This window comes from Barbus barbus (assembly GCF_936440315.1).
Source record: "Barbus barbus genome assembly, chromosome: 6".
In the NCBI taxonomy this organism is placed as follows: domain Eukaryota; kingdom Metazoa; phylum Chordata; class Actinopteri; order Cypriniformes; family Cyprinidae; genus Barbus; species Barbus barbus.
Genome location: NC_136734.1, coordinates 7,968,711 through 7,978,583, shown reverse-complemented (window position 1 = coordinate 7,978,583; position 9,873 = coordinate 7,968,711).

Genomic DNA, 9,873 nt, shown 5'->3' with positions numbered 1-9,873 from the left:
TAGCTTATATGGAACAGGACTGTAAAATATAGTGCTAACATGATGTGTTAGTCTTATGTGTCGCCAACCATAACCTTGTACAAATGATTCTCCTCTGTTTCACTTCTAAATTTAAAAATATAATTTCTATTTAGAACTGTATCATCCAGAAGAACTGTTATCCTGAAAATTTTAAAGCATCCGTGTTGTGAAAACAAACTAGAAAAGAGACGTGAGGATTTTGGGAGAAAAACAAGATTCTTCATGGAACATATCAAAAATAAAATCGGGGGAGCAGAGCACAAATGTACAAGTATACTTTGTATTTTTTCTGTTATAGAGGAGTACAAATGAAAAGAAAGAAAGAAAGTGTTACAGAGTGAGCGAAACAAGACATGGTCAAAACAGGCAATGTAAACAACAACAACAAGTATGGCACAGGTAAGACGAAAGAGTAATCGAAAGACAGACGAGGGTCAATCGACAGCGAACATTATCCAAAGGGCATAGTAAAGGGGTAATCCAAAACAGGCTAGAGTCTGAGCGAGAGGCATACAGTATCCAAACCCGACGACAGGGAAATCCAGAGCAAGCAAAATCCAGGGCAGGCAGAGAACATACAGAAACGAGATGCACAGGCTAGGATCTAAACACGGGAAATCAGGCAAAGAACAAGACTAAATTAGACTAGGAACTAAGACTGGGGAAAATAGATTGGCTCTGTAAAGTAGCTATCACTAGGAGAGCGATAATCGCTAAACAATACTCGGCACTGAATGATGGTTTGAGACTGATCTTTATAGTACGTGTCAGTGATGGGGACTCGAGTTTGAGACTCGGACTCGAGTGCGACTTAAGTCGCACACACAGTGACTTCAGACTCGACTTGAGACTCGTCCTCAAAAGACTTCAGACTCGACTCGGACTCGAGCTGCGGGACTCGTGAACAATGTTTATTTTTAGGAAACAACTGATGAGCTCGCTGTTATTCCCCTCCCTCCGTTACCTATAACCTGCCCATGTAACACGTGACGTACTACGTATCTGCTGCGCGCGGGCGCGGCCACACTTTTTTTAAATTTTTTTTATTTTAGGCGCGGCCGCCATACATTAGAGGACAACGAACAAACATGGCGACTGCTGTGCCATTCATCGTTAGCTTTGGATTTAAGGATAGATTATACAGTTGGTACATTAGTAAAACCATTACGCCTATGGAGAGTCACGTAAACCACATATCCAAGTGAGTGTGTGTGTGTTAGTGATGTTACGTTCGTGAACGAATCGTTCTTTTTGAACGAATCTTTTAGGTGAACGAATCATTCTCGTTCACGTAATCCATTGACTGAGACTCATATTTCTCGTTCACTGAAATTCCTCCCTCCACCGCAGCGCGCCGCTATTGCGCGCATGCGTAGCTCTGGACCGTTTCATCTGTCAAAGAATGACTAAACCTCGAGCCAATAGCCTTCGAGTATGATACGAGGACGGAGCATGTGATTTGTTGAATCTAGTGAACGAATACGCCCTTCATTGAGTTGCTTTGAGTTTGAAAGAGTCAAATGAACTGTTACATACATACATCTCGTCTCATTATTACGTTCGTCGTTCGAACAACTGGTTCTTTGTTTTATTTTTTTATATTATTGTTTTATTTTTTTTATTATTTTTTTATTTATCATTTTGTTTTATTTATTTATATTATTGTTGTTTTATGTTTGAACAGTTACATACTTTTAAATAAAAAAATATTTAATTATGTTAGTCATGTCATGCACTTTTGTTTGTTTAAAAACTGTGAAACATAAAAAAATATGGCAGTATTGATTATTTGCGTCACGTCATCCCATCTCATTTGCGTCACGTGACTCACGTCAGCAAATAGCATTTCAGCTCGGGTTTAGAAGGGGCATGTAATTGGTTGGATCGAACGAACGAACGAATATAATAGCATCATTGACCGAGATGGCTCTGTTTTGAGTCTGAACGAGAGAGAGATCTCCCGTTCGTGAACGAATTGAACGAACTGGTAGCTATACCCAGTTCGTTGACCGGGTAGGTCGGCCATTCTGTCAATCTAGTTCATCAATCAGCAGAAAGCGGATGCAAAGCACAGGTATCCGTACTGTGCACGCTTGTTTATATTCATATTTTACATACAGAATAACTCCTCGTTTAACATAATCTCAGATTTGAACGTGTAAATCTCTGCCTAAACAATTAAATGTTAACTAGCCTAGTATGCAAACAAATAAAAAAACACTTGTGCATTGGTCATCCGAAAAGAGTGTAATTTAAAAGATAAAAAGAGTAATGACTTTGATTACTTATTTAGACTTATTTTATTCATTTAATGAGAAGGGCACACTTTTTAATGAAGCCAAATCGGTTTTTATTTTGTAACAAGTAAATACGTTAGTTGAACGGCACATGCTGACGTATTTGTGTAATATGGAAAAATGGTCACTGAACGAATTAGTGAACGAATCTGAACGAATCATTTTGGTGAACGAACGAAAAATGAACGAGTCTCTGGAAAGAACGAAAATTTCCACCACTAGTGTGTGTGTGTGTGCGTGCGTGCGTGCGTGCGCGCTCGTGTGCTTGAGTGCTTGTGTGTGAGAGAGTGTGCGACCAGTGTGGTCATTGAAAATGTGTTCAGATATATATTCTTCACAGAAAATGAGCCAAGGCCAATGAGTCTGAGTTTGAAAAAATAATTAATCGTATAATTTTTCTCTTGGTAAAAAATTAAACTGGGTCCTACAGATCCGAACACCATACAAGGGTTAATTGCCAAACTTGTGGTGGTCGATTAACGTAATCGTTTACGTGCCGCTGGCTTCCATCACGTTAATTAACGTTGTCTGCAAACAGGTTACAGAATTATTGTTGATCATGTAACATTACTCTGGTTTGAGAGTTTGGGATGTGTTGACTTACAGTAGTTTATAAACTATGATTAGTTGCATTTTCATTGCCATTTAAGTGAAATTATTGAACTTAAATATACAAGCTTGATAAAAATGATCATTCTAAAGAAAATTTCAGATGGCTTTTGCATCTGAACTCTTCATATATTTCACATCGTTTGGTTTGTTGCAATAGTGTTTTGCATTTAGCTACAATGTGATGTTTGACCATATTAAGTCTTTCTTAATTTTTGGTCTGTACTGTACTGTGTGTTCATGCTACAAGGCAAAATACAGATAATATTAACTTAAAAGTAAAGCATTATTGGTGTTTTTGTCATGTTGCAATAGCCTGTTTACACTGATTGTATACCAAAATCAAAGCTGATACTGTATGCTAATAGATAAAGGAGTCATAATAACATATTACATGCTTTGAATTCCTTATATATAGCTATGCAGTGTTGGATGGGTCGCTGTATGTGATGCACCACTTATTATAACCAGAGACTTAATATAATAAAGAGACTTGAGACTTGACTTGGACTCTAGCTCAGAGACTTGAGACTTGACTTGGACTCTAGCTCAGAGACTTGAGACTTGACTTGGACTCTAGCTCAGAGACTTGAGACTTGACTTGGACTCTAGCTCAGAGACTTGAGACTTGACTTGGACTCTAGCTCAGAGACTTGAGACTTGACTTGGACTCTAGCTCAGAGACTTGTGAGCATCTCTGGTACGTGTGTGATTGGCTACCGATGAGTCCGTAATCAATATATGAGTTCTTTGAAATGCAGTCCGGGGAGAGGTGTAGCAGTTCATGAAAAGAGTCATAGTGGTGATGGGTGACCTCTGGTGGTGAAGGAATAGAAGTCCATGGACCAAACTTGTGACAAAACGAAAGAAAATAATCAGGAGTAAAATATTGCAGAAGCCATAGATATTCTTGTTATACCAAATCATATTGAAATACCAAGCCTTACATTATTTTTAATTGTGCTACTACAGTTGTAATATAGAGTTCTTACCGCCTTACAAAAATATTCACCAAAACCACATTTTTCCACTGATTTAAATATAAATTTATGTTCAACTGAATCAAAAGCTTTATAAAAATCCAGGAAAAGAATACAACTTTTATGTTCCAGCAAATCACTATAATCCAATAAGTCTAAAACTAATCTAATATTATTCATTATATGTCGGTCCCTCATAAATCCAGACTGAGTCTCATAGATTCTTATAAAAAATGGCACTGTAGTTTGTTATTTCCTTTGGATCTTTAACAATTTTGCCATCAACACAAAGTTGTTCAATTGTTGAGAGGGTAAAATTACGCTTTTCTAGCTTAAAAAAATATGCGGAATTGAGTTCTCCCTCTTCGAGCCATTTTTTCTTGGATCCTATATAAGCACCCCGAGCCTTTGATAAGTACAATTCATCCAATTTCATTTACAAATCTGCATTTTCAGATTTTTCTTCTAGAGACATTCAATCAAAATTATTAGACTGAGATAATTTCATGATTAGGTTGTCTTCGAGAACCCTTCTTTTGTTGGCTAAAAGTGTTCCAACTTTTCTTAAATAAACACCTGTCTCAAACTTAAAAAGCTCCCAATTGGTACCAAAAGAATTTTGAATTGTGTCTGCCTTCCAATATCTAGCAATTAATTCTTTAATTTTATCCTTTACATCTGGTAATTCTAACAGCGAACTGTTAAGTTTCCACAAAGAAGCTCTGCATTGGCCTGTTACATACTCTGCCATGAAAGGGGTATTAATAAAGATAGTTTTGTGGTCGGTCAACGGGGTACAGTGAATGCCGACATTCAGATCAAAATTTGACATACATTTTGATATGAGCCAATAATCAATACGAGATTGTCTTGAACCACTTTTATTGGCCCAAGTAAACTCTAATTGGTTAGGGAATCTCTCTCTCCAATTGTCCACCAATTCAAACTTGTCTATTAGGTCTAATAGTGCAGGACAAGAATAAGCAGTCCTTTTTCTAGGATATCTGTCCAAAGAATTATTAAATGACACATTAAAGTCTCCTCCTAGAATGAAAAATGCATTAGGAAATTTATTAGACCAATATGTAAGCTTCTCATTATTGTACCCATATATATTTCCGAGAATTACAGTTTGTTGGTTAAGTGAAATTACTAATAAATGAAAATTACCTAATCTGATTCTGACCCTAATATGTCCCCGCCAAATTTGTTTCTCACCAGCTGAGTGTTCGGTGCCATGTGAACTCCAAATATCGTTACCCCACTGAGATTTCCACCATTTGTAATAATCAATAGTCGAATGACATTCCTGAAGAAAACAGAAATCTGATTTGTGTTTTTTAGCAAACAAAAAAAGAGCTTTTCGTTTGACACTATCCCTGAGGCCCCTGGCATTAAAGGATATTAAATAGGTTCATTAAATGACATGAACCACGAACAATATAGAAAAGAAACAAGAAAAGAAAAGAACAAAGTTTGAGTGAACCAAAAGAGTACACTCTTTCAATCACTATCCTCCGAAAAGAGCAACAACCACAACAACAGCTCAACCGGGAATAAGGTGTTCAGATTTAAGTTCAGAGAATAACAAAGACTACGCTTAAACTTCAGCTTTCGAGTAAAGATTTAAGAGCCCAAAGTAAAAGCAAATAATTACCAATAAAAAAATAAGTATAAAAATAAATAAAGAAAAATATATAAAATATTATAAAAAAAATTATAACAAATTAATAGATAAAAAACAACAACTCATAAATAAAAGTATTAACACTTATCAAGCTAATCACTTAGAGGAAACGGTTGTTGAGTAAGCATTGCCAACATGTTAAGTGCTGGCTACATCTTTAGCGGTCACTCTTTTACCCTCAATCACAGCAAATGCACCGTGAAAGCCAGCTCTCTTTCCTCGCCTTCTCTACCATCAGCCACAGGAGAGATCTTGCATCCTTGTCTTTCTGCGAAAGATCCTCGAAGATCTTAATCTTTTTTTCCCTTAGAAGGACGGACGTTTTGGGGTTTCTCCAAACGTTCTCCCGCTGGGACCGCGATGAAAATAAGACAATTATGCGACGAGAGGATCTTTCCGCTGCAGAACGAGGTCCCAGCCTGAGAGCGATGTCAACTCCCCGGGGTAGATCTGCAGCAATGCTCGGGGAAACCTGGCTGAAGAGGTCGATGATCATCTGCTTTACGTTCTCTACTGCTTTCTCCGGAATACCAGCGATGCGAAGATCCCATCTTCTCTTGTACGCATCCAGATCATTATACTTATCACGAAGTTCGATGTTGTCTTTCTCCAATCTTAAGATTTTCTTTTCCAGTTCCTCAGTTTTATCATTCAAATGCTTCACCTGTTCACCGTGGAATTAGAGGGAGCTGATTATCTGTTTAATAGAGTTTGAGTTTTCAAGTACCGTTTTTTCCACTCCTTGAATTCGGCGCAAAGTTTCTTCGTGCATGGCCTCCATTCTCTGCATGAATCTCATTAGCATGGCATCACTCACTAAAGGACTGTCGGAGCTCGGTTTACTTTTTTTTGCAGGGTTCGTTTCAGGTGTATCGGGTAAAATCGGGAACTCAGACTGTCCAACAACTGCATCCAATTCAGCGTTTAGAGTTCACCTTGCATAACTGTGCATAGCAAGGAGAGTTTCTTCTTTGTCCACCATCAAGTCAAGTCAAGTCAAGTCTGCTTTATTGTCAATTCTTCCACATGTACGGCACATACATACAGAGAATTGAAATTGCGTTACTCTCAGACCCTTGGTCCATACAGTTAACATTACACACTGACAGTAGACGTTCAAATACAGATAAATACAGTTGAAACATATGTACATACAACTATACAGATATACAGATGAGGACATTGAACAAAATAAAGAAAGAGATAGATAAAGTGGCATAAGGCACATGGCAGATTTAAGTGCAAACCAGTTAAATAAAACTAAACTTTGCAGATATATGTGTATATGTATAGAGTGTATATATATAGTGCAAGAGGAGCTTATCAGTCTGAGGACATTGTAGAAAAAAAAGAGATAATACAGTGGCATAAGGCACATGGTAGATAGAGTGCTAACCAATTAAATAAAACAAAACTGTGCAGATATATGTGTAGTGCAAGAAGAGCTTATCAGTCTGTTAAAGTGACAAGAGAACAGTCTTTTTATCAGACTATCCAAAGAGGTAGCTTGCAGTCAATGCTGGATGAGGTAGTGATCAGTCCAATGCTGCACAAGTGACAGGTGCTGGTCACAGTTTTTAAGTGTGTGGGGGGGGTTCCTGGGGATGTGGGGAGCTGGGGGGGGGTCGTAGTATCAGTGTTCAGTGTTGCATGGGGTAAAAGAGGGGAGGGGGGGGGGCAAGGACGGGAGGGAGTTCAGCAGTTCAGGGGGTTTTGCGGGTGAGACGGGTGCTGTAAATGTCCTGGAGGGAGGGGAGAGAGACACCAACAATCTTCTCAGCTGCTCTCACTATGCGTTGAAGTGACTTGCGGCAGGATGTGTTGCAAGCGCCATACCACACAGTGATGCAGCTAGTCAGGATGCTCTCGATGTTGCCTCTGTAGAGGGTGCACATGATGGGGCCGGGGCTCTGGCTCTTCTAAGTTTGCGGAGGAAGTAGAGACGCTGCTGTGCTTTCTTGGCCAGTGCTACAGTGTTGTTAGTCCAGGAGAGGTCCTCTGTGATGTGCACACCCTGGAACTTGGTGCTGCTCACTCTCTCCACAGTCGCACCGTTGATGGTCAGAGTGCTGAGTGTGTACTCTCCTGAAGTCAACAAAAATCTCCTTCGTCTTCTCCACATTCAGAGAGGTCACTGCACCACCCGGCCAGGCGGCTCACCTCGCTCCTGTAGTTTGTCTCATCTCTGTTGCTAATGAGACCCACCACAGTCGTGTCATCCACAAACTTAATGAAAAGGTTAGAGTTGTGTGACGGTGTGCAGTCGTGGGTCAGCAGAGTGAAGAGGAGGGGGCTCAGCACACATCCTTGGGGGGCCCCAGTGTTCAGTGTGATGGTGCTGGATGTGTTACTGCCGACCCGTACTGCCTGAGGTCTCCCTGTCAGGAAGTCCAACAGCCAGTTGCACAGTGAGATGTTGAGCCTCAGCTGGACCAGTTTGTGAGTGAGCTGTTGAGGGATGATGGTGTTGAATGCTGAACTGAAGTCTATGAACAGCATCCTGACATATGAGTCTTTTTTTGTCCAGATGTGTGAGGGCTGGGTGGAGGGCAGTGGCGATGGCATCATCGGTCGAGCGCTTGGACCTAAATGCAAACTGGAAGGGGTCCAGGGAGGGGGGGAGGACAGACTTGATGTGGTGCATGACTAGCCGTTCAAAGCACTTCATGAGAATAGGAGTGAGTGCTATTGGACGGTAGTCATTGAAACAGGATGGAGATGACTTCTTCGGGACTGGAATGATGGTGGTAGCTTTGAAGCATGTGGGGACAACGGCCTGATTTAACGAGATGTTGAAAATGTCTGTGAAGACATCAGTGAGTTCCACTGCACAGTCTCTCAGTACACACCCAGGAATGTTGTCAGGACCCGGAGCTTTGCGTGCATTGATCCTGCTGAGGGATCTCCTCACACTGTCCGGGGACAGCGTCATCACCTGGTCGCCGGGAGGAGGTGTAGTCTTCTGTGCAGTGGTGCTGTTTTGTTCCTCAAAGCGAGCAAAGAAGGCATTCAGCTCGTTCAGCAGGGGGATGGTGCTGTCACAGGTCTGTGTAGGGGCTTGTAGTCCGTAATGGTCTGTATCCCCTGCCACAGGCTCCGAGTGTCTCTGCTGTCGCTGAAACGATGGGCTATCCTCCTGGAGTACTGTCTCATGGCCTCTCTGATGCCGCGGGAAAGGTTGGCCCTAGCTGTCTTCAGGCCCTCCTCATCTCCAGCTCTAAAGGCAGCGTTCCTAGCCTTCAGAAGTCTGTAGACCTCCCCTGTCATCCACGGCTTCTGGTTGGCCCTGACAGTGATGGGCTTTGTGCCCGTTACATCATCAATGCACTTGGTGATGTAGGCAGTGACAGTCTCGGAGTACTCTTGGAGGTCTGTCGTGTTGTTGTGTGTTGCAGCCTGTTTAAACATATTCCAGTCTGTGGTGTCAAAACAGTCTTGAAGTGCCTCTGACGACCCTTCCGGCCACACTTGTATCTGTTTGTGTATTGGTTTGATGGCTTTAACGAGCGGTCTGCAGGCATTAGCATGACAGTGATGTGGTCTGAGGCTCCTAGGTGGGGGAGGGGGAGGGCCTTGTAAGCTCCTCTCTGGGTGGTGTAAACAAAGTCCAGAGTATTTTTCCCCCTTGTTGGAAAGTCTATGTGTTGATGTATTTTTGGGAACACACTCTTTAAGTCTGCGTGGTTGAAATCCCCAGCTGGTACAGATCGTTTAGTGCCACACTCCTGTTGTTGTTGTTGGAGCTGGGAGGGATGTATATAGCTAATATTCCATATTCGCAAGTCAGCACAGCAATTTATAGCAAAAGCACGTGGATTATTATTATTAGCGACTAGCTGGCAAAAGCGTCTTTAGTAGAGCTCAAATAGTAAAAGAATGCAAAGGAAAAAAATTCCTTTGCCTACTCTTCTACTACAAAGAAATGTACAAACATTTACATCAGACAAATTTTCAGCAAGGTCTGTAAGAAATAATTTGGATCTTTTCTTTGACAAACAAATGCTTAAATGTATTAGAACCTCATATTTTAAATGTCCACTTCACCCCAAAATTAAAGAAACTCACTTAAAAATGTTATATGATATTTACCCTTCTGGAGAGTTCATAAGGGTTAGATTTACTTTTGAAATGATATTATGCTAATTTTGTAATTCATCTCCAGATAATACACAACATATACAATTTTTTTTTGTGCTTGTAAATATTCTAGTGCCTTCTGGGACAAACTGCAATTATGGTTAAAAGAGGGAAATGTGGTTGAATTCAATCGGTCCTTTAT